Source organism: Pipistrellus kuhlii, unplaced genomic scaffold, assembly GCF_014108245.1.
Source record: "Pipistrellus kuhlii isolate mPipKuh1 unplaced genomic scaffold, mPipKuh1.p scaffold_m20_p_21, whole genome shotgun sequence".
NCBI classification, from domain to species: domain Eukaryota; kingdom Metazoa; phylum Chordata; class Mammalia; order Chiroptera; family Vespertilionidae; genus Pipistrellus; species Pipistrellus kuhlii.
This window is the reverse complement of record NW_023425520.1, coordinates 11910763-11937590: the sequence shown is the minus strand read 5'-3', so window position 1 is coordinate 11937590 and position 26828 is coordinate 11910763.

Sequence of the window (26828 nt, the reverse complement as noted above, 5' to 3'; positions counted from 1 at the left end):
AATGGTGATGGAAAAAATATATACATATATACATAAATAAATACACAAACAAATAACTATAAAGCAGCCAGTACAAGCCAGCTCCAGGTGGCCTGGCCATTGTCCTCATGGAAGCGCCCCAGTGCACCATTGACTACAGGTGTCCCAGGCGGTGGGAGGAGGGCCAGCTAACAGGCTCCGGGAGGAGGTGGGGTGAAACAGGAAACTTATGAAGGGAAGGCACTTGGTCCGTCCTCCCCATCTCTTCACACCCTGGCAGAGCCTCTGATAGAGTAGAAACTCAATAAAGAAATGTGTGTTGAATAACACAAATAGTGGTTAGACTGGAAGGAAGTGGAAGGATTTTTTTTTCCTTTTTTTTTTTTTAGCAAAATTCTTTTTCTTAAAAAACAAAGATAAAGCTGGAGAGACCAAAATAGGTCCAGCCAAATATCCATGTCTACCCAAGCTGTGGGTAGATGCATACATACTATTATTTGTTGTTTTCTGATTTCTTCTGTATATTACAAATATGTCATAATAAAAACATTTTTAAAAGCTGAGAGGAAAGGGGAAGTATGTGAACAAAGGCTCAGGAGTCAGAATGGACACAATACCATGGGTGCTGAGCAGACCTTAGATCTAAGCAGAGGGGCAGGGAACAGCAGGAGCCAGGCTCGGGGGGTAAGAACACGATGGAGGGACCTCAGGTTAACTGCTGCCTATTGTACTTCATAAGTGATGAAGAACGCAGTCCAGTCTGTCTCCTTACAATTAAAATGCATTTGTTAAATTTTGAGGTTCTGTATTTGTGGGGGAGAACGTAGTGACATTAGTCAAAATTAGAATTAGAAGGGAGAGACATATTTAATTTACTTCATAGGGAAATGGGCAGCTTCAATGAACATGCTTGTTACTGTGAACTGCATCAGCGGCCTTTATCAACGCAGCTGCCTCGGGATTGAACATCATCCGCATCGCCCAGCCCCAAAGGCACACACACTCCGAAACAGCCTAACGCAGTGTCCTCTGGGACCTGCGCACAGGATGGCACAGGGGCCCCCAAATGAAGGCTTGCTGTTCTATCAATTGCGTAAAATAAAGAAGAAGAATCACACGTAAATGTACAGTCAGTTGGAAGTCCACTGTTGACGAAAGGAAAGAGGACTGCGTGTGCCGGGCACAGCCAGCTGGCGCAGGGCCCTGGGAGCTGGAGAAGGGCGCTCTGGCCTCTGCCTGTTCACACCACTGCACTGGCACCGTGTGGAGTGGACGACGCCTTACGAAGGGGTCGGGCACCGCTCTTAGGAGGCCCTCGTGTGCAGTGCGCGCTGCACACTGACCGCGCCCGCAGCAGCCACAGGGAAGCAGCCACCGTCAGCCTGCCATGCTGGCATCTGCAATCCAGGACTCGCTTATTGATTCTCTCAGGCCCTTGTTATCAAAAGCTGGCCCAGGTTGGCTACATTAGCATCCAGGTTAAAATAGGGGCGACAGTGATGGCCACACTGGAGCAATTGGGGTCACAAATCAATCACAAGACACAGTCTTCTAAAAGGGGAATTCGTCAAAGTTTACCAACTGGCGCGCCACCAGGATGCATCTGGCATGCACTGAGCTGGCGCAGACATTGGAACACACAGCCCCTTCCCTGGCATTTCCCTCTTCGGCAGCTACGCCCAGGCCTAAGCCACGACAGTTCTCTCCCACTGTCCGCAGGCGGTGCCGGCACATACTCATTGCCCTGGGTAAGACTCTGAGTTTGCCTTCATGAAATTTTTAGAATACCTTCAAGAATAAGCTCCAGGCAATTATCATGGGATTTCTAGGTCAGAAGGTTTTCCTCCTACCAAACCTAAAATCGTGTGATAAAGGAGAAGACTCCCTTCTTGTTCTGTTCCAGCATGCTTTCTCAATTTTGCTTTCCACCCGCCCCCCACGCCCGCACCCCCGTTCCCCGGTGCATCAGGTCTGCCTTCCACACATGTGTTACATCTCCCGTGCTGTAGAAGTGCCTCTGTAGATGGATGACACTCACTGCACTTCGTCACTACATGTCTGTGAGTTACTTTGACTAACATCTGCCTTCACATTAATTACCATGAGGTTCAGACTTTTACTCAAAGCATCTGTATCCCCTTGCTTTACACAGCACTGAGCTGAGAGGACTCAATACACTTCTGCTAAATGGGTACTCAGTTACAAATGACTACTAACCTTCACTCCCACATTTCCACAGAATAGTATCTCCATCTACAATATACAGTCTCACTACTTAAATCCAAATTACTTGGTAAAGAATTTCCATTTCCAAACACTTCTCTACCTAGGCCAGCCTCACATTAACCTTCTTTCCCACCAAAGCCAGGCAAGTCATTTGTCTATCCAGTTATTCCATAAGTCCCCAGAAAGTGAAAAATTTATAAAAATCAGCCAGATAATAGAATTCAAACAATATGCTATGGTTATATTATCGGTCATTTTTGGAACATCTATTTCCATAGCATTATATACTGATGTTTGTCTTTGCCAATGTATTTTCAGTTTACTTGATAAGAACTGAAATGTATTCTTAAAAACACAGAGAACTTTTGAATAAAGAGAAAATATCAAAGTCATTATGGACCATTGTGTCCTGTTAGGAAATTGTCTAGTAAAAGCTTTCAACTTTTGAGCTCATTAGAGCTAATAGTTACAAAATACTTCCTCTTACATCTTCCTGGATGCTTCACTGTTAGCTCTTTTCAAAGGAATGGAACACTTTACTTTTTGGATTTGCAGACTATCAGGATAATGAAAATTAAGATATTTTGAACCAATAATAAAAGGATGTTATCTCAAATTTTTTGACGTGTGGATGACCCTGCTACATATTCTACCACATAGAGCAACAGTGACCCTCCTGTTATGTAGGAGTGCAGCTAACCATGATCTCTTGCAGAATATTCACCCTGTGTTGGTGGGAGTGGAGCTGGCTTTGTTGAATGAACGTTGGTCAGTAAGTTTCTCATGATTTGTGGGATTTACTCCAGGGAAAATGTTGCCACTGCAGAGGAACATAAAAGCTTCCTTTTCCTCAGAAACAGCAACCACCGAAACAGCAAGAAATCAGCTCTGATTCCATTTGTCATGTTAGCTGCCAGAAAACGAGATGAAATTCAAGTTCCAAGTTCTCTGCCTTTTTCAGTGGCCTGTTAGCTTTATTATAGAATTCAGATACTTTTGAATATGTGCAGGCATCACTGGGCTGGCTGCTTAAGGTCGCCTGGAGGGCGGGGCTTGCCTTCCTGCTGTGGGATCTGTGCACACCACAGGCCACTGGTCAGCTCCACAGGCTGGCCCCCAGTGAGTGGAATTCTGTAAGAAAGTCCTGGTGATTCTAATCGCCTGCCTTCTAGGTGGAGCCCAAACAAGCCGTGATCTGTGCCACGTTTCTGCTTTCTGCTTTACCTAATAAACCCAGGTGGGATCTGAATTTTTAAAACAAGAAGGCAATTTATCTCCACGGAAGGAAATGAAAATGATTTTCAGAACTTTCCAATTCATGCCTTCCTGTGATTAAGTGCTTTACAGAGTCTTAAAAACACCTGTGGGGGTGAATGGGAGTAGGGTGCATATGTTGAAGCCATGACTGCCTCGTCCTATTTGCTGAATTTCACAATCAAGCAGCCACGGCAGAGCACAGTCCTTCCCTGGTTTTTACCCAGGAGCTGTTTGAAGTACTTTCAGGGGAAATCAAAGGTGATCACAAACAACAAAATACACAGATTTATAGGCCTGGTGTTTCCCAATATTCTGCAGCGTTGGTCCCTATTAAGACGGGTTCTTGGTCCACTATGGGACTCACAGCTGGCCAGCTGGCCAGTGCCTTTCTTTTTCTCTCTTTTTTTCTTTTTTTCTTTTTTTACTGGCAATTGTTAGTAATTGCCTCCTTTTACTAATTTTGTACCTTACAGTTACTTGCTTAGTTTGCGAGGAACTGCAGTTTATGGACTCATTAATGTATCTGCTCAGCCACAGACTCCCACTCCCCTCGCCCCACTTCCAATTCTGACCTGAGAACCACCCCTTTCCTCTAAACATGCACACAGCGCAAGCCCTTCCCCTGTGGGGAGCAGGGCAGGCGGTTACCCCAGTACTTACAGGCACTTCCCTCCTCTGGCGAGCTGTGGGAAGCAACCTGCTCACCCAGTTTCCAAGCATTTCAGGGAAGAAGGGAATTTCAGATTCCCAATTTATATGACAGTGAAGTCAGGATAACGACTCTCTCTCTCTCTCTCTCTCTGAGTGTTAATTATTCATTGAAAAGCTTTTTAAAGACACAGTTCAATATTTTGTTCGTGACTCACTGCTAATAAAATTATAAGTCAGGAGTCTCGATTACTTATAATGGCACTTAACATTCGTTTTATTCCCAAATCACATTTAAAGGGATATAAGCAGGTTTTTGGAAATGTTAAGCACATGTGTCAAACACAAGGCCCGCGGGCCAAATCTGTCCCGCCAGACCTTGCAATGTGGCCCGCACCGCGCTGTCATCACTGCACTCCGTTGCGTTTCCATCACAGTGACAGTTTATGACTGTTCAGTAAACCATTCGGCCCGCGATTTAGGCTGGATTTTAGATTTTGGCCCCTTCTCTGATTGAGTTCGACACCCCTATGTTAAAATGAGGTATTCTGTGTGCTTCAGCTACCATCACTACCCGCCATTAAGAGGCCTTTTCCAATCATTATTGCTGTACGTGTGCCAAATTAATGTTGACCTATCCACTTTCTTCTTCCTTTTTGTTGTGAAAAGAACACTTAACCTGAGGTCCGGTTTCCTCGCAGGTTTCTGACTATGCGTTTGTTACCTGTAGGTACAGTGTTGTCTGTACAGCTGAGCTACAGAATTTAGTCGTCTCCTGTAAATGAAACTCTATACCCATTTATGCCAGCTCTCCGCTTCCACCACTACCCAGCCCCTGGCAACCATAAACGTTTTTATGAGTTTTTATTTCTATGAGTTTGACTTTTTTAGATACTTTCTCACCTTGATATGTGCACAAGGTTAGGCAAGGATAGCACATAGAATTATTTTGAAACAAAAGGATGTTGGGTTTGAACTTTGAAGCTGACAATTGGCAGCACTTGCCTATTACTACTGTTTTCCTGTCCTGGTTATCCCCCTTCTGCACCCTCCCGCCTCCCATCCCTCCCGTCGTGCTGAGCTTGTAGACCTGAGAGAGACGAAGCAGCCAGCTTTGGTGAGCGGACTTGGACTTCAATCACGCTGCATCTCCCGGTTCAGAAGGCCATGGCCACCCATGAGCTGCTCTCCAACCCACCTGCCTAATCAAAGTGCACACATTTAAAACTCATCCAATCAAGTAAGATAACATTTGGAGCATGTGCTTGTTGGGATTCAGACTGTAGCAATATCAAAATTTGCTCGCAGTGCGTCTGGGATGCTAAGAAGCGAGAGAGGTAGGAGTGAGCCAGCATTGGAAAGAAAGTCTTTCCCACGGAAAGCCTAGAGGCTCTGAGGTCAATGATTCTTTCAGGATTGACTCCTGTTTGTAAAAATATGATTCAGGATCTGTTGAATTTACTCCATCATATTCCCTGAAAGGAAAACATGAGCGTATAAGGCATACATCCTTTTCCGTTATCACTTGTATTATGTAAAATGAAGTTTCTTCATTCTTTCAACATGGTTTTTTCTTTTACTTACAACCAGAAACATTTGGCTAATAATCTGTGTGTTTTTTTAATATATTTTATTGATTTTTTACAGAGAGGAGGGAGAGAGATAGAGAGCCAGAAACGTCGATGAGAGAGAAACATCGACCAGCCGCTTCCTACACATCCCCCACCAGGGATGTGCCCACAGCCAATGTACATGCCCTTGACCGGAATCGAACCCGGGACCTCTCAGTCCACAGACCGACACTCCACCACTGAGCCAAACTGGTTTCGGCAAATAATAATCTGTGTTTTGTTGCTTAAGCCCACACTTGCATAAAATACAAGAAACAAAGACCAAGTGTTAGAATGAGGATAATTTTACAACCAAGTCTGGAAGAAACTCTCACGTCGGAGCACATCCCTTGCAGCCTAAAATTTTAACAAAGAAAGAGCCTGCCTCAAACTCAAAGCCATATGCAGACAATGACATTTAACTAGAATTTAATACTATCATTTTGCTTTAGTTGAATTTACTTTTACCGTTTTATTCTATTAATGGCAAATTATACTATTTTTCTATATATGGTAATGCCAAAATTTCCACCTTTTAAGTAAAAAAATGATTTCAGTTAAAGGTAAATGTTGAGTAAATATTAGTGCAGCTGGGACATGAATATGGTGAACATTATGAAGGTGACACAGGAATAGCTGAAATTTGTAGCCTAGGTGTTTGATAAGCCGGGGGTAGAGAGGACTCAGAGCCCTACACATGACCTCTGGGCGGAAGGTGGCTTGTTGTGCACTGGGATCTTTTATATTTCATCTCAGATGGGTTTTCCAAGATCAGTTAGCTCCAAATATGACATTCTCAGTGTATCCACAGCAATTGCACAGCTCCATCCTTATCCTGATCTTACTAGATCAGCTACTCCCTAGTACTCCAAAGAATTGGAGGGTCATGTTCTTGTTCGGAACATTATAATTATTATTATTATTATTATTATTATTACCTTTAGCACTTTCCCTGGCCACACTCTTTTACCCTCCACTCAGCTCAAACACTTATTAATTTCAGGTTTAATTAACTCTCATCTCTTTAGAAAGAATCTTAACAGTGTTCCTCCGCTCTAACCCTACCTACCAAAGTCCTCTCCATCCTTCCTTCAGGGACCATCTCAAAAGCCAGTTTCCCCATGAAGACTTCCCAAAGCTCACTGCAGTCAGGATTCCTCTCCTGGTCACACTCTTCAAAGGTTGTAATAGCAGTATGTTTCACAAACTGCCCTGAAGATCCAACAGATAGGAAACAGAGTGAGGATGAGGACTTTGTCATGATTATCTTCATCTTGTTAGTAAACACCCTTAAAATGTTTAAATTGCATTGCACCATTATCAAGTCACAAATATAAATTACTTTGAAATAATCTTGTAATTATTATTTAAAGTGCTCTTTCGTCCTTTTTGTAATTATGTCGACTTTTCTCATTATTTTTTTTCTCCAGAAATGGGTTAAAGAATCTCTGTAGTGGGAAAATCTTGAGGCCTTATATAATAGTGAAAGGATGTCAATTTAACTCTCCAAGGGACATTTTGGATTTGGGGAGACATTGAGAAAAGATTGTGTTATCTTCTTTAGCAACTCATTTTCATTTTTTGCATCTTTTATTCATAGGAAGTTATTCCTCCCATTGAACCTTAACCACTCCAAGCTTCAGTTTAATTTGTTTATCATTTAAGTCTCATCGTCTCCATGAGAAACAGCTGGTCACCATCCATTTCATTTGTTCCCACCACAGTCAAAAGCCAGCCAACTAAAAATCCTTTGGAAAGCTCAGGCAAGTTTTCCTTTCTAATGAAGAGCCAGAAGGCATCCCACTCAGGCTGGGTAAGTTACTAAGTTTTTCAATGATGAGCCCAGTGAACTCTTGTAAACAGAGAGTTCCTAAATTGCTGTTGAGAGGACAGTATTTCTGAGAGGAGAAATTAAAAGGACACTCTTATAAGGGATTTGAGGAAGGAAATGGATCAATGTTAGTTTGTAGAAAATAATGTGCCAAATTATGACTTCAGAGGAAGGTCTGCAGGACACTAATATTATGTGAAAAAAAACAGATGTTGAGAGACTTCATAAAGTTTACATTCTCGTGACCCCAGACGTGATGTGGTCCAAGTACTCAGCTGAGGTTTGGCCAAAGAAGCCAAGGGTCCAACTGAGACTTAACTTGGGGTGTGCGTTGTCCCTGGGCACCCTGCCCACAGGACGGACTCCCACAGTGATGACCTTATAATGAGGAAAAACTGCATGCAAATTAGTAAAGAGTAATTGGAGGCGGAGCCTCCCGTAGCCTGCTGTGGAGAGATTGTGGGAGGAGTTGGGGTGGAGTTAGAGGAGATACAGTGTGAGGTCAGAAGAACAGGATGCTGAGGAGGTCAAGAGCTTGAAGAAAGCACTGGCTGCTGCTCTCACTAGCGTGGGAACAGGGTAGACAATAAAGCACAAGCCCAGCCTCTCTCTCTCCTAACCATGGGCCTCACTGACTACTGACAGTATCACCGAAAGGGGCCTGGGGCCCACTGGGATCTCATTGGGGTTTACTGCCACTGCATGTTTACAGCTCAGGTCACGTGGCCTGCCCAAGAGAGGCAGAACTTCCAGAGAGAGAGAGAAAGAGAGAGAGAGAAGGGAGTAGAAATGAGAGTCAATGCATACCAGCAATAAAAAGGTATCCTGATAAGAGGAAATAAGAATGTGATCTATTATTTGTTGCTTGACAAAGTTATAGACTTAAACAGACTTCACAAACATATTGAGCTGATTTTTCTTACTTGCTTCAGATTTTACCTAAGCATTGCAGGTAAACAATTAGTGCATGTTTATGCAATATCCTAAGATATTTAGGAGGTGCTTTTTTTTTTTTTCTTTAATGTATTTTATTGATTTTTTTACAGTGAGGAAGAGAGAGAGATAGTTAGAAACATCTATCACCTGCCTCCTGCACACCTCCCACTGGGGATGTGCCCACAACCAAGGTACATGCCTTTGACCGGAATCCAACCTGGGACCCTTCAGTCCACAGGCTGACACTCTATCCACTAGCCAAACCGGTTTTGGCTTTATGAGCTGCTTCTTATTAGAAGGTAAGAGACGTGAAGTTCTCAGAGCAATGCCTGGCACACAGACCCCGGCAGATTAGGCCGAGGTCTCGGCTGCTCTCACGGAAGGCAGTGCTCTGGGCTGGGGAGTGGGGTAAGGTGGCGGGCAAAGGCATGGGCTGGCGCGTGGAGGTTAAATCTCAGGGCGCCACGGAAGGCAGTTGTGTAACTTCTCTAGGCATGCACTTTACTCTGAGTGCCTAAGCCCTGAGCTTGGCACCCACCCAAGCTCCCTCCTCCCCCACCTGACAGGCAGAGGCTTTCCTAAGCAGGAGGTCGCAGGCTGCATTTGTTCTCATCTCTTCCTCAGCAACATGCCCCTTCCCCCAACACATACACATGTGCACACACAGACACACACAGAGACACACATACACGCACTGCACACACATATATACACAGACACACACACACATGCACAGACGCACACAGTCACACACATAAGCACACGGGGACACACAGGAACGCACACACAGACATACAGACACACACAAACAGACACACATACAGACCTCCATGCTATTGTTAATTATGACTTTGGGATGGTAACATTTTCTATCTAGAATGCTATCCGAGGTTTTTCAGTACGTAAATATGATGGGTAGGGATAAAAAGTGCTAAAACGTTTTAGGTAGTGCTTCAAAGACTAATTTTCACATGTACTTTTGTTTCTCAAGAGATAGACCACACTCCCATGGACCCCAGTTTTTCCGGGAAAGCAGAGGTTATAGGCTTTAGAAAGGCAGGGAGTTTGTGGCTTTAAACTTCAGTGGCAGCGCACCCAGTGGCAGCAGTGGCAGCGCACCCAGTGGGAGCAGTGGCAGCGCACCCAGTGGCAGCAGTGGCAGCAGTGGCAGAGCACCCAGTGGCAGCACTGGCAGCAGTGGCAGAGCACCCAGTGGGAGCAGTGGCGGCAGTGGCAGCGCACCCAGTGGCAGCACTGGCAGCAGTGGCAGAGCACCCAGTGGCAGCAGTGGCAGCAGTGGCAGCAGTGGCAGCAGTGGGAGCAGTGGCAGCAGTGGCAGCAGTGGCAGCGCACCCAGTGGCAGCACTGGCAGCAGTGGCAGCAGTGGCAGCAGTGGCAGCAGTGGCAGAGCACCCAGTGGCAGCACTGGCAGCAGTGGCAGCAGTGGCAGCGCACCCAGTGGCAGCACTGGCAGCAGTGGCAGCAGTGGCAGCGCACCCAGACAGGAAACACCCGCCACAGTCGTGCTGGGACCCTGCAGCAGCAGAGCTCTGGCTGCGCCTCAGTGGGATGACCATTGAGCACAAACGAACAAAACTGGGAGAGCAGATCCCTGCCTCGGGGTTAAATTGGAGTCAACCTGCACAGTGTGGTTCTGCAGCCAGACTCTGATTTAAAACACTCTGCAAAATACTAGTCTTCCTGCTTTAATTATGGCGAAATAACATGCACTCCACACTACAGCTCTCACCTGAGCTGTATTATTTATATGTATGTATATTGATTTCAGAGAGGAAGAGAGAGGGACAAAGAGATAGAAACATAAATGATGAAAGAGAGTCATTGATTGGCTGCCTCCTGCAGGAATCGAACCTGTGACCTCCTGGTTCACAGGTCAGCGCTCAGCCATGAGCCCAGCGGGCGGGCTGAGCTGTGGGGTGCTGCTGCAGCCAGCACCCTCTGTGCCCGAGGAGTGCCGCCCCATAGAGACGGGTTTCCATCCCTTCAGGCCACAGGTTCACTGGGGACCTGCCGAGAGGAGACTTACTTGCTAGGGAGAGAAGCAGCCAGGGCCGCTCCTAGTGACTAGCCCTGCCCATCACTGTGCGGGTCCCTTGCTCAGAAGCAACAGTGAATGAATTTCCAGCAGCAACGACTTCTGTGAGCCTCGAGGGGTTTGTGCTATGAACAGCATCCTCAGACCTGGAAGTGATCTTGAGGAAGGCCCAGAGCTGTGCTTGCTACACAATGTCAAGTCTAGCGGCTCCCTGGAGGGCGGTTTTGCTCACCCCAGAGTCACACTATCTGCAGACATTTCCCCCCGGCTTTGTGGAGGCTCGTGGCGCCAGGTGGGCGGAGGCCAGGGATACTGCCCAGCCGAGAGTTTCCTGTGTGGGTGGTTCACGGTCACTCCAATGCAGATGTTATGTGATGCCATGATGCCATCCCTTCCATTGTTGCCTGGTCTCCCTCAGTCCCAACCTTCTGACACTGCACTGTTGTTGGAAAAGTTGAATGGAAATGGAAATGGATTTTTTAATTTTTATTATCAGCAGTAGGAGATTATTGAGTTGCTGCTGAGATATCACTATTACTCATTTAACTCTGTTATTTGATGTATTTTAATATATGGAAAAGATTAAAGTTATGGCACATTTTGTTATTGTTGACTCTATTACAGATGCCCCTCCCATCCCCCCTGTCCCTCATAGGCCTTCATCACACTACTATCTGTGTCCATGGGCTATGCATATATAGTCTTTGATCTGTTCTAGCCCTCCCCCGACCCATTTCCCCTCTGAGATCTGATGTCTGTTCCATATACTCATGTCTCTGGTCTTATTTTGTTCATTAGTTTGTTCTTTAGATTCCACCTATAAGTGTGAGCAAACAGGACATGCAGATGGCCAATAGACCTATGAAAAAAATGCTCAAGGTCAATAATCATCAGGGATGATTATTGCAAACCAAAACAACAATGAGGTATCACCTTACATTGCTCAGAACGGCAACGATCAATAAATCAATAAACAAGTGCTGGTGAGGATGTGGAGAAAAGGGATCCCTAGTACACTGCTGGTGGGAATGCAGTCTGGTGCAGCCACTGTGGAAGACAGTGTGGAGCTTCCTCAAAAAACTGAAAATGGAGCTGCCTTTTGACCCAGTAATCCCACTCCTAGGAATGTATCCTAGGAAACCAGAAACACCGATCAGAAAGGATATATGCACCCCTATGTTCATAGCAGCACAATTTACATTGGCTAAGATCTGGAAACAGCCCAAGTGCCCATCAGCTTATGAGTGGATTAAAAAACTGTGGCACATCTACACAACTTAAAAAAGAAAGAACTTTTACTATTTGCAACAGCATAGATGGATCTGGAGAGCATTATGCTAAGCAAAATAAGCCAGTCAGAAAGATAAGTATCACATGATCTCACTCATCTGTGAAATATAATGGACAACATAAACTAATGAACAAGCCCTAACCGGTTTTGCTCAGTGGATAGAGTGTCGGCTTGCGGAGTGAAAGGTCCCAGGTTCAATTCCAGTCAAGGGCATGTACCTTGGTTGGTCAAGGGCATGTACCTTGGTAGGAGGTGTGCAGAAGGCAGCTGATTCATGTTTCCCTCTCATTGATGTTTCCAACTCTATCTCTTTCCCTTCCTCTCTGTAAAAAATCAATAAAATATATTTTTTTAAAATAAACTGATGAACGAAAATAGATCCAGAGACATTAGAAGAATTGAACAGACCGTCAAATCTCAAAGGAAAAGCAAGGGAAAGTGGGTGGGAAGACAGAGGGGGCAGGGGGAGCACGTGGGAAAGAGATAAGAGATCAACCAAAATATTTGTATGCATATAAGCATAACCAATGAACACAGAAATCAGAAATGTGCGTGTGTGTTGGGCGAGGGGGAGGTCGGGGTGAAGGCCGGGGCTGGTGGGCATGGAAGAGGACAATAAGGGGGAAAGGAGACATATGTAATACTTTCAACAATAAAGAATTTTTTTTAAATTAAAAATTTAAAAAAAATTGTTTTCAGTGGTGGTGGTGTTTCGTGTTATTTTTTTGAATTGGAAAAAAAATCCTACTTGGACTTTTAGCAAAAGAAAATACATCTTTGCCCTCACTGGTTTGGCTCAGTGGATAGAGCATCGATCTGCAGACTGAAGGGTCCCAGTTTCGATTCCAGTGAGGGGCATGTACCTTGGTTGTGGTCAGTCCCCAGTAGGGGGTGTGCAGGAGGCAGCTCTTTGATGTTTCTAACTGTCTATCCCTCTCCCTACCTCTCTGTAAAAAAATCAATAAAATATGTTTTTTTAAAAAGAAAACACATCTTTCATCATTTTGGAAATTACTGCCTACTGACTACTGCCTCCTCTTCTGTCTTTCTGGAATTCCATTGAGGCCAAAAGTTGGGATGTGTGGATATTGACTATAATACAGGCAGCACCCGGCCATGTGCTAATATGTCACAATATCAGAAGAGGTGTTAACTTTTATCTTTTTTTCAGGTTTGCTACCTTTTACTGAGTCCTATGAGAGCATTTTGTCTTGATCATAAGTTCATTAATTCATTTCTTCAGTTATCTGATTCTTCAGAAATTATTCTTCACAAAAATCAGTAAATCACAATATAAATGTCACTGGCTTATTCAAAGATACTCTAAGACTATATAATATAAATCCAGCTACAAGCTGTTTATAAGAAAGATATTTATTTTAAAATAATTTTGGAAGTTTGAAAATTAAGGGATCAAACAAATATCAGAAGCTATGGGAATAGAAAATTATAATCACCATTTATTTTTATTTCATTCTTGATTAAATGGCAATTTAGTGAAGAACCTTGAAAGTAAGGGAGACCATTAGCAGATGCCATAACAATGAATGCAAATTGCTGAACTAGCCATTACCTCCAGTGATATGAATAAATGTAAAAACTGAAAATAACTTCAAAGGTTACTCTAAGGGCACTAAGAAAATTAGCATTATCCAACTTAAGGTGAAGATCCTTTCTTGTCGGTTTATGCTTGTTGTATGTGTTGCCGACGTAAAATTGAGTTTCTGCCTAAGTCTGTCTACAACAAGCAAAGGGGTTTCTGATTCTGTAGAACAGGTTGTTCTAATCATCCCTTGAGACCATGAAGCGCTAGGGTGGTCTGCTGTAAGATCAGACTTGCTGGAAAATTTATCATGGAAAACATGTTTGCTCAATCTTGGGATAAACAGGCCACTACTGGTATCTTGTGTTGCTGTTAGGATTACCTCGACCATTATGTCAAAGATAGGGCGGACATTGTCAGTATTGCAAATATACATCAAAGTGGTACTTTTTTTTCAAACAGCTAAAGTAAATAAGTACCTTTTAAAAAATAAGTATAAAGACATTTTTACAAGTAAGTAAGGAACAGGTTAACTTTTAAAATATTTTATTAATTTATAAATTTAAATAAATAACACATACTTAAAGGTCCCCTTGATGAGTTTCACATGCAGCCACACCGAGGTTTGGCTTGAGCCTCAGTACTGTGGATGCCAAGAAAGCAAATGCCTATTTCAGTGCCATTTATTATTTTACCCCAGGTGTGAAATTGTTATGTGTAAAGTGAGAACTGAGATGCAGTGGAAATTCAGAGGCTATCTTATTATCTTGAAAGCTCATTTTGTTGTTCTAATGCTACATTCCGAGATCCAACATCTCATGATAATTTTTTTTCTCAAGTAAGCATATTAGAAATAAAAAATGCAAGTAAGGCCCTGACTGGTTTGGCTCAGTGGATAGACCATCAGCCTGCGGACTAAAGGGTCTCAGGTTTGATTCTGGTCAAGGGCATGTACCTTGATTGGGGGCACATCCCCAGTGTCCAGGGGGAGGGGATGCAGGAGCAGCTGATCGATGTTTCTAACTCTCTATCCCTATTCCTTCCTTTCTGAAAAAAAAAAAAAAAAAAAAAAAAAAAAAAAAAAAAAAAAAAAAAGTCAATAATATATATATTAAAATATTTTTTTTAAATGTAAGTAAGGGTTACAAGCAGAAATCTGTCTATAGACTTTGTGGGGTTGCCTCACTGAGATGCACCATTACCACTGACCAGACCTCCAAGTCCATGAGTTGAAGAGAAGTTCTCATTTCAGCTGCTATTCAGGAAGAAGGCAGAATTAATAGTGCAGGGGCAATTGCACCGTTAGCAGATATGTCCAGATCCGGCCCAAAGAGTCTTATTCTTACACTAACTTCCTGTGGGAGAATAGAACTGTTTGGTATTTAAAGTGCCCAGTATAATTTCCCATAGCTGCTCACAGTGCTGAGAAAGAATTGTCTCCGCACTGGAGCATCTAACTTGTAAATTGTGACCAATACATTTTTATAATGAAACTGTAATTATAGCAACAATTCAAATCTGTCTCCATGTACTTAGATCCCAGAAGGCCATTGCGTGATGGTGATATTTTGCTTCAGCCTTGAGCTTAGCCACCTATGGGTTTTTCACAGTCAGCCATTTGGCATGTGGCCAAAATGTGGGGTTTGGACATCCCTCGTTTCCTGTGTTCTCTTCTTGTATTTTTAATGCAAATACAAGCAAATTCTTGATTATATTCTTATTTTTCCCTTTAATATATTAGCTTCAAAATAGAAAGTCAAATGCTAACTAAAAAAAAATTATTGTAGAATATTAGGCCAGATATTGTATATTTCAATGAAAAGCCTTATAAGAGAGAAAACAAAAAGACATTTTATATTGGCAAGAGGCATTATTAACCAATTCGTGAAAATAGCCATGAATTGGCTAACAATATGGCTTCAAAGTAAAAGTTGACAAAGCTACAAGCAATGACAGATTCACAGTCCTACCATGAGACTCTCACATACCTCTCTCAGAAAAGACAGAGGAAGTAAACAAAGTATAAATAATAAAACAGAGAATGTTGGATGATCCACCTGCCAAACTCGCTCTAGTATCGAATAGATATGCAAAGAGAAAACACTGTACTCAACAAAGAAAGACAGCACATTCTTTTCAAGTATGCTTGGAGCAGTCCCCCAATTGTCCATGTATTGATGAAGGAAATAACAAACCCAGCGGCCACATTTACCGACCCCACGGCAATACAATCAGAAATCAGTAACAAAAGCATATTCAGAAAATCCAACTCTGTAAATTAAAAAACTAAACATACTTCTAAATAATGGCTGAAAAAAGAAGTCAAAATGAAAAACTAAAATGATTCAGTACAGAATAAAACTAAAAGCTCTAACTATAAAAGGTAATAAAATAAATGAACTAAACTTTCAACTCAAATATATGGCCTTGGCCAGTGTTCTCAGTGGTTAGAGTGTTGGCCCATTCACCAAAGGGTCTCAGGTTTGATTCTCAGTCAAGGGCACATACCTGAGTTCCAAGTTCAATCCCCAGCCCAGTCAGGGTACATGCAGGAGGCAACCAATCACTGTTTCTCTCTCTTTCTCTCCCTCCCTCCTTCCACTCTATCTAAAAATTTATGGAAAAAATGCCGAAACCAGTTTGGCTCAGCGGTAGAGCGTCGGTCTGCGGACTGAAAGGTCCCAGGTTCGATTCCCGTCAAGGGCATGTACATTGGTTGCGGGCACATCCCTGGTAGGGGGTGTGCAAGAGGCAGCTGGTCGACGTTTCTAGCTCTCTATTTCTCTCCCTTCCTCTCTGTGAAAAGATATATTTAAAAAATAATAATAAATAAAAATAAATTTTAAAAATTAATGGGAAAAATATCCTTGAGATTAACAACAACAGAAAATTCAAACATATGCAAAAAGTAAGAACTTAATGAAACAAAACAAAAGGTTAATCAATAATTAAAATAAATAAAACAGAAATAACACTAGGACAAAAGAAGTAACCACAGCCGAAACCGGTTTGGCTCAATGGATAGAGCTTCGGCTTGGGGACTGAAGGGACCCGGGTTTGATTCCGGTCTGGGGCATGTGCCTTGGTTGAGGGCATATCCCCAGTAGGGGGTGTGCAGGAGGCAGCTGATTGATGACTCTCTCTCATTGATGTTTCTGGCTCTCTATCTCTCTCCCTTCCTCTCTGTACAAAATCAATAAAAAAATAAATAAAATTTTTTAAAAAAAGAAGTAACCACAGATACAGGGGAAATTTTAAGTTCTAAGTCTTAGAATCTAAGACTATAATCATATTATTTAATTACTTTTTGCTAATAACTTTGAAAATCTAAATAAAAAGTTCCTACCATTTTGTAGGAAAATGTACATTTCTAAGATTGGCTCAAGAAGGTGCAGAAAAGTGAGTGTTAGAAACTGGTTGACTGCCTCCCTGCTCTGCCCTCCCACCAATGGCTCCAGGACTGTTGGTAGGTCACTCTCACCAGGCCAAGCCTCGAGGGAACAGTCAGTTCTTTTTATCTAGCTGTTGAGGTCAATGTGGGAAGCCACATAATTCATTTTATGAGGCATACCCCTGCTCAAAACAGACCTCAAAGAAACAATAAGCAAATATCTTATGTGGATATAAATATAAAAATATGTAAAATATTAATAAACTAAACCATAGAAAGCATAAAAAATGGGATTAGTGTCTCTTGAAAATAAGGCAAGTAGGTTTGTCCCAGGAATGCTAATAAGTTTCAGCATTTGACAAGATTTGAACCAATGTAACTCATTTCAGCAGAGATTAAAGGAGGAATTCATATAAACTTCTCAAGAGAAGTCAAAGAAGCTTTTGATTAAATTCAACAGCCATTTATGAACTCTTATAAAACCAGAAAACAACCTTGATAAAAGTTAGCTGCTGAAACCCCACAGTGACGCCATACTTAGCGGGGACGGGGCTGAGACTGGGAGAGACAGCTAAGCAGGCACAGGCACAGCGTGCGCGGGGCACCAACAACTCAATAACAAAAGAAATAGCACGACTGCAGATGGAGGCAGAGGACTATGTGCCGGCACAGGTGCCTTCATGTGTTGTTGTTTTTCAATGATAATCCCCCCAGAGCATTTATTTTCTTAAATATTGAAAATTAAAAAGCAGATGTATTAAAACTCAATATTATTTTAAATTTAAACATTTCATTTACAACAAAACCAGAATTTTACAAATTTACTTTCTTTGTTTTAATGGAAGTGAACACATTATCAAAATCTGTTTCTTTGCTTCTCTTTTTTTCAGTTGATAACATGATCATTTTTAGAATTTTTCTTGGCCAAGTGATGATCTTAAATAAACCCCATTAGGGGGTTATTTAAAAAACTGGATACAGTACTTCTAAATTAATAAAAGGGGGGAAATGTCCAAGAAAAATTGAATAATTATTGTGAATTCAGAAAAGAAGGAAAGAAAGAGAAAACTTGAAGAGGCATCAATAAGATGACAACAATCTGATTATACATATTAATTATATAATAACTGTAAAGTGGCTAATTTCTTGATTAACAAAGATTGTTAGACTAAGAAAGATATCCTGTGTGTGCTACTTGCAAAAAGACATGTTTATAACTAAGAGACCCCTAAACTTTGTCAATTGATTGACAAAGAATATCAATAAATATAGACAAAAAGAGAACAGGGTAGCAGAGATAAGTTAGAAAAAGTAGAGTTCAAAGGAAAATGCACTAACTGGGAAAATGCAGTAGAATTCAGCTGGCGTAGAAGTGAATTTTACAGCAACACCTTGACTTAGCTGATATAGTTGAACTCTACAGAGGGTTTATGCTCGACTCCAATGCCCATGAAACATGTACACAGTCACAAATACGGGGGAAAGGAGACATAGTAATACTTTCAACAAGAAAGAATTTAAATAAAGGTAAATAAATAAATAAATAAATAGTCACAAAGAAAAGTTCAATAAATTTGCAATCCAAACAGGCCATGCTCCCTTATCTATGTAATAAAATGAGAAGTTTACTATAAAAAATGAGCGAGTACGGAAGACGGGGAATTTAAGAATTCTGCACTCTGCTGAGTAACTCTTGGACTAGAGGGGGGAACCAACACTGAACACAAACTTGCCCCCGGGTGCTGTGTGCCAAGCACTCCCCTGCGCACTGGGGACAAAGCCATGGAGTTAGAGCTGCTCAGAAAAGCAAGCAATCAGCAAATAAATCAGGAAGTGTTTGTACTGGAAGGTGAATGAAGGGAACTCAGTGATGAAACATAAAAATAGACTGGGCTACCGAAACCGGTTTGGCTCAGTGAATAGAGCATCAGCCTGTGGACTGAAAGGTCCCGGGTTCGATTCCGGTCAAGGGCATGGATCTTGGTTGCAGGCACATCCCCAGTAGGGGGTGTGCAAGAGGCAGCTGATCGATGATTCTCTCTCATCAATGTTTCTAACTCTCTATCCTTCTCTCTTCCTCTCTGTAAAAAATCAATAAAAAATATATTTTTTAAAAAATAGACTGGGCTGGTAGTCAAGAGGCCTCTCTGAGGGTAGGAGGCACCACGCAAACTGGCGGGCAGCCTGGTCAAAAGAAGGAACAGCTTATGCACACCCTGCGAGGGAACCAGTGGTTGTGTGGGAACCAGTGGCTGAATGGGGACCAGTGGCTGTGTGGGGACCAGTGGTTGTGTGGGGATCAGTGGCTGAGTGGGGACCAGTGGCTGAGTGGGGACCAGTGGCTGCACGGGAACCAGTGGCTGAGTGGGGACCAGTGGCTGAGTGGGGACCAGTGGCTGCACGGAGACCAGTAGCTGAGTGGGGACCAGTGGCTGAGTGGGGACCAGTGGCTGTGAGGGGACCAGTGGCTGAGTGGGGACCAGTGGCTGAGTGGGGACCAGTGACTGAGTGGGAACCAGTGGCTATGAGGGAACCAGTGGCTGAGTGGGGACCAGTGGCTATGAGGGGACCAGTGGCTGCACGGGGACCAGTGGCTGAGTGGGGACCAGTGACCAGTGGCTGAGTGGGGACCAGTGGCTATGAAGGAACCAGTGGCTGCACGGGGACCAGTGGCTGAGTGGGGACCAGTGTCGTGTGTGTCTAGGGCAGATGGCTGGAGAGGAGACAAAGGGCACGTCACAGCCTCTTGCCAGAGCTCAGCTTTTACTGTAAATGTGACTGGTAGCTCTTGATGATTGTTGAGGTGTGGGGAGTAATGTGATATGATTTATATTTTTAAAGAACTCTGCTGGTGTGAAAACAAACCTGAAGCTAAAGCAGCTGGGGAGAGAGCGGGAGAAGAAGAGGGGAGAGAAAGAATGAAAAGAGACGGTGCTGTTATTTAGGACACTTTGGAATTTTAAATAGCTCAGGATGAGACTGTCTTCATTCAAGATGCAGGGATGATTATGAAAGGCCGCGGGGTGTGCCTCAGGTATCGCTCAAGAAGATAGAGCTGATAGAGTGGGTTTGAAAGTAAAGAAGAAAAAGAAACCATTTAGCTAGAGAGCGAGAACTAAGCTTTGTCACTTCAGCTATTGGAGAGCAGGAAGGTGGACAGGGGTCAGCTGAGAAGAGCTGAGGAGGAGGAAGTTGGGAGAACTGGTATCTGGAGGCAGTGAAGGCCAGTTTCAGAATGGACGAGAGTGATAGGCTTCTGCTTCATCACGTAAGGTGAGGGTGAAAAATAGTGGCCCCTGGGTATGACTGGATGAACATCACTGGTGATTTTGATAGGGATGGTTTCAGTATAATATAGCTAAATGCCTGGAAAAATAGAATGGAGGACTTGGAAACAGTAAACATGGACAACTACTTAGCAAATATTGCTAAATGAGAGCATAAAAATGGTGAGGTCGCTCAGAGTGCTATATTACAAAGGAACTGTGGGCTGTGAGGCTGCAGTGAGCACTGGGGTGGGTCTCAGCCCATCCTCGGTGTCCTGACCCAGCCCAGACCCTCCCCTCCCACCACGGCTCCCCAGTCTCCTATCTCCCGCAGCCGGCTCCCACCACCGTCGCTCCCACCACCGTCGCTCCCACATGCTGGCAGTGCCAGCCCAGTTGGGGCCGCCACCAGCAGTGGGTGTAAGCAGGGCCAGGGCTGTCAGCAGGTGCAATGGAGGTTGCTGCCCCAATCACCCCTCAGAAGCAGGGGGAGGTGGAGAAGCCCTCAGGAACATTGAGGCCTGCATCCTCCATTCGCACCTGCTGACAGTGCTGAGCTATTAGAACATGGTGGGCAGCGGTACAAGCAGGGCAGGCAGCAGCAGTTGGTACAAGCACTGGGCAGGATTACGGTGCATGGGAGCGAAGAATTTTCAGTGACCACAGAGACCCACCCTGATGACGGTGACCAGGACCCTGCATTTGTCTGGAACCTCTCCCCCCTGTCACCTGTTCCACCATCCCACCACGGCCAATGCCCACCATGTTCCGCGCACTCCCAGTGATCAGCGCACTTCATAGCAACTGGTTATTTAATTGTTTGGTTGTTCCACCATTCAGTCTATTCACACCTTAGCCTTTTATTACATAGGATGGGAATACAGATGGGACAGAAATTGATAAAGTTATCTAAAAATCATGATCACTAGATTATAACATATCTAATTCTATGGGATTGGGGAAAGCAGAACCCAAAAGAAAATATTTTAGTATTTAAAAAAGAAAGAAAAATAAATAAATAAAAAATAAAAAAAATAAAAAAGAAAGAAAAAATAAACCAAAGGAAAAAAGCAAAGGTTTAACTAAAGATAAGTTTAGAAATCCTATATAATAAAAGCTTAATATGCTAAGTGTCTGGTTGTCCAGTCAGCCATTCAACCAATCAAAGCATAATCCTATCTAATAAAAGAGTAATATGCAAATTGACCATACCTCTGCTATATCCATAAGCCATGCCCACCAACCAATCAGGAGCAAGTATGCAAATTAACCCAACAAAGATGGCTGTAGCCATGGAGAGAGCAGGAGGCTTGGGTTTCTCCGGCAATGGAGGAAGCCAAGCTTTCCACACACCCTGGCTGGCCTAGGCCTCCACTCAAGACTACAAAGTTTCAATTATAGAAGATAAATAAATCCCAGATACCAGGGCCTTCCCTTGGGTTGCCGGGGGGTATGGCCAGCCTGAAAACCACCACAGGCCCCTCTCCCAGGCCGCCCCACATCCCAAGGAAACCCTCACCCTGATCTGAGACACCCTTCAGGGCAAACCAGCTGGCTCCCATCTGTGCACCAGGACTCTATCCTATCTAATAAAAGAAATATGCAAATTGACCATCACTCCAACACACAAGATGGCTGCCTCCATGTGGCAAAATATGACTGCCCCCAGGTGAACACAAAATGGCCACCACAAGATGGCCAGCAAGGAAGGGCAGTTGGAAGGGACCAGGTCTGCAAGGGAGAGCAATTGGGGGCAATCAAGCCTGCAGGGGAGGGCAGTTAGGGGTGACCAGGCTGTCAGAGGAGGAAAGTTGGAGGCAACCAGGCCTACAGGGAAGGCAGTTGGGGGTGACCAGGCCTGCAGGGGAGGGCAGTTAGGGGCAAACATGCTGGCAGGGGAGCAGTTAGGCATCAATCAGGCTGGCAGGGAAGGGGTTAGGGGGTGATCAGGCTGGCAGGCAGAAGCAGTTAGGGGTAATCTAGAAGGCAGGCAGGTGAGCAGTTGGGAGCCAACAGTCCTGGATTGTGAGAGGGATGTCCAACTGCCCTCAAGGTGTCCCAGATTGGAAAGGATGCAAGCTGGGCTGAGGGACATCCCTCCCCCAAGCACAATATTCATGCACCAGGCCTCTAGTATGCTAATGATATGCTTAAGCCATTCAACTGCTCACTATGATGTGCAATGACCACTAGGGGGCAGGTGCTCTGACTGATAGGTGAGCTTGCTGCTGGAGTCTGGCCAATCAGGACTGGGTGAAATGGGCAGGACATGTCCTGGAGCCCTCCTGTGGTCCCTCCCAGGCTGGCCAACCTCCTGCATCCCTCCCCAGCCCTGATTCTGCACCAGTGGGATCCCTCAGCCTGACCTGTTCCCTCTTGCAATCCAGGACCCTTCAGGGGATATCGAAGAGCCAGTTTCAGCCCAATAGCAGAATGACCAGTTGCTATGACACACACTGACCACCAGGGAGAAGATGCTCAATGCAGGAGCTGCCTCCTGGTAGTCAGTGCACTCCCACAGGAAGAGTATAACTCAGCAGAAGCCGGGCTCACAGCTGGAGAGTGCAGCAGTGGTGGTGGGAACCTCTCTTACCTCCACAGCAGTGCTAAGATATCTGACTGATGGCTTAGGCCTGCTCCCCACAGAGAACGTAGGCCGGACTAAGGACCTCCTCCCTCCCCTGCCCTTCTAGTGCATGAATTTCATGCACTGGGCCTCTAGTTAATTAATAAAAAAGAGTCAATAGATTAAATTTAAAAGCTGGTTCTTTAAAAAGACCAATAAAATAGAGAAGCAGTTTCTAAATTTCTGAAAAAGGGGGGAAAAGCAGACCATATTAGGCTTTTAAAATGGATAATCACAGATATAAAGGAAATTTTAAAAAATCACAGGCAAATAATAACAAATGCACATATCACCGTACGCAAGGGACTGTGGTGCTTTCCATGTATTAACTCATTTAAATCTCACAACAACCCTGTGAGATTAGCCCAGGATTACAAATGAAGTGAAGCAGGGAGAGGCTAAAGTCATCAGCCCAAGGTCACCACCTAGCTGGTAGAGATAAAGGGTGCAGGTCTGATAGCCCTGCTCCAAGGCCATGGTCTCTACAAGGCATAGCCTGGGTACATGTCAACAAATATGAAAATGCAGATCTCTCAGAAAAACTTGAATGCCTGAAGGTGATTAAAGAATTGGTAGAAAATCCCTAATGACCCATAGCTATGGAGGAAACTGAAAAGTTAATCCAAGACATAATGCTGTAAAGGTCCCAGGCTCAGATGGCTTTAGAGGTAATTCCTATGTTATTTCTAAGTTTTTGTTTTGTTTTGGTTTTTTGGGTTGTTGGTTTTTTTTTCTGATTGATGGATTTAAGAGAGAGAGAGAGAGAGAGAGAGAGAGAGAGAGAGACATCAATTTGCTGCTCCACTCTTATGCATTCATCAGTTGATTCTTGTATGTGCCCTGAGCAGGAATCAAACAGGCAATCTTGGCATATTAGGACGATGCTCCACAACTGAGCTACCTGGTCAGGGCCACAGAGCCTTGATTAATAAGAGATATTTGGCCCTTACCAGTTTTTCTCAGTGACTAGAGTGTGGCCTGTAGACTGAAGGGTCCCATGTTCAATTCCGGTCAAGGGTATGTGTCTTGGTTGCAGGCTTGATCCCCAGCCCTGTTTGGCACACTTGCGAGAGGCAACCAGTCGGTGTATCTCTCTCACACTGATGTTTCTCTCTGTTTTTTTCCTCCATCCCTCTAAAAATCAATGGAAAACTATCCTCAGGTGAAGATTAATGACAACAACAAAATAGCAAGCATTTGAGTGCATTTTATGAATCCGATAGAGGTGCAGACACACACTCACACACAGTGAGAATTCATTCTCATGGCCGTTAAGACACACACAGCGTTTACTATGTGCCGGGCGACTCCAAGAGGTTTACATATACTAACTCATTTATTACATGCATTATGTATCAGCATCTCTGTATATATATTAATTCATTTATTCTTCATAGCAATCCTAATGTTGTCATTATATAAACAAAGGAAACACACAAGAGAGGTTGTGTGACTTGCCCAAAGCTTTTCACACTGCGAGTTAGGGGCAGGTGGTTAACAGTAAAGCTGGAATATGAACTCAGGCAAGCCGTGCTGATTCAACGTTAGGAAGTCTAGTCATTCTATCCATTACAAAGAGCAGAAAGGAGAGAAAATTGCATCATCAGATTCACAAATGCCAACAAGGCACCTGATAAAGTTCAATTTAAAATTAGCAAATGGAAAAAAAATCATGGTGAGTGAGAAATAGAAGAGGATTTTCTTATGTTAGAGAATACACAGTGAAGCAAAAGTAACAGTAAAACGCTAGCTGCCTTCCCACTAAAACCAGAACACCAGTCATCAATATTCTCAAATGAAATGGCAAGAACAGTTATTGAGGGATAGAGAACTGTGTGTGTTTGTATACAAAGGAATGCCTATATTTGTTAACATTTCACATGTCGTGCTTGTAACTGCTTTGAAAATGAACAATTTGAATCCTGGGTTACTCATCTCTCTGGTTTCTGAGGCTAGTCTTTTTGGTATTTTTTATTAAGCATATGCTTTGCCTCAGGCTTTCTTTTCTTCCTTTTAACAATTTGTTATTGATTTTTAGAGAGAGAGAAAGGAAGAGGAGGGAGGGAGAGCAACAACATGGATTGGCTGCCTCCTGCATGTCTCCTACTGGGGATCGAGTTAGAAATCCGGGCATGTGCCCTGATAGGGAATCAAACCAGCAACTTTTTGTGCAGGGGAAAATGCCCAACCAACTGAGCCACAGGCTGGGCTGCAGTTTTGATGATGACATAGCTATTGCTTCTTTGGGGTGTCTTTGAGATTTATAGGCCTTTTGTCTATTTAGATAAAGGAAGCAAACAAAAGAAAGCAAACAATAGAAAGGTAATCTTCCCAATTAATGTTTTTAGAATTTCATGATTCATTCCTCATACTAGTCAACCCACAATTACCCTCACCTTCTCCCTCAGCCCCAACTCTTAACCCAGACATTGGTGGTTGTTGGGATGATTCAGGTTTCCAGATTTAATGAATAAAAATATACAATATAGAATGGAAACCCAATTAAGTTTGTATTTCAGATAAGCAATGAATTTACTATTTTCAGTGTATGTCTTGTGGTATTTGGAACAAGAAAGTATTTCTTATCAGAAGTTCCAATTTACCTGAGCATCCTGTATTTTATCTGGCAGACCCATGGCTAACCCCAGGTTTTAATAGGGGATCATGCCTTTCTTACGCCATGGTGAGCTACAAAATTGAAGACTTTTCAGGGCCAGCTTTTCCTATCTTATATAAATTGTATCTCTATAAGTTCCATTTACACAGGGATCTGAGCTATCTATTTTTTTTAATATATTTTATTGATTTTTTACAGAGAGGAAGAGAGAGGGATAGATAGTTAGAAACATCAATGAGAGAGAAACATCCATCAGCTGCCTATTGCACACCCCCCTTTGGGGATGTGCCCGCAACCAAGGTACATGCCCTTGACCAGAATCGAACCTGGGACCTTTCAGTCTGCAAGCCGACGCTCTATCCACTGAGCCAAACCAGTTTCGGCTATCTAGTCTTTTTTATCACTGTTACCTATAGACATAAGTTCTTAAACATGGGTTTGGCTATAATTAGATTGTATTATAGTCCTGTCCATTAACCAATAAGTAGGCAAGTCCATTGAGCGTGTGGCTGGAGCAATGGGTGAGGCGTTGATAAAAGGAATAAGAGTGCCGCAGGTGGGAAGTGTTCAGACTCCATGGAATGGTAAGTGCTCTTTTTTGAAGCTCCTATTAAAGATAAAAGGAGAAAATGTGTCCTCAGGTGGCCAGAGTGTTTATGTGTAATCATCACATTTTACTGGCTCAAGCTTTCCAGGGCTCATTTTTAGACATTTCAATAATTGCTCATTTGGAAAAAAAAAAGGTGTCTTATTTGTCCATTAACTAGCTCTGTGAGTGGTCATCATGAGATTTCAGGGAAGGAGCAGGGGTTTTCACCACAGTAAGACCTGAACTCTATCCAGGTTCTACTCCTCCCTACCAGTATGTTTATATACATACATATATATATATATATATATATATATATATATATATATATATATATATATATATATATTTTTTTTAAATGTTTCAAACACAGAGAAAAGTTGAAAGAATGGAACCAAAACTCATACTCCTCATCTAGACTCTCTAGGTGTTAGTAGCTTCACCCTGCCATCTTTCTTCTCTTCTTTTCTCCTATTTTCTCTTCTCTTTTGCCAAGTCGTTTCATTGTAGGCCACAGACATTGTGAGACCACATTTCACTGCTAAGATGCTTCAGTGTGCATCTCCCAAGACCAAGGACATTCTAGTAACCAACCACAGCACTATCATCACCCCTAAAAAAATCAACATCAATTCAATGACATTGTTCAGCACACAGCCTACACTCCAATTTACTAAGAAATGTCCACAACAGCTCCACAGCCCACCTTCCCCAGTATCCATCAAGGTGCATGTGTTCAATCTGCCTCTTTGTGCATCATTACTCCCTCCATACACAACAGTTCTCTACTTCTTTTGTTTTTTTTCTTACAACATTGAAGTCTTTGAAGAGGCCAGGCTAGCTGTTTCAGAAGATCATACCACATTCTAGAGTCTTCTGATTCTTGATGGAAATTTTTCAGCATGGACACAGTGAGGTAATGTTTCATATTTGCTAGCACAACTCGTCAGGAGGCACAGAAG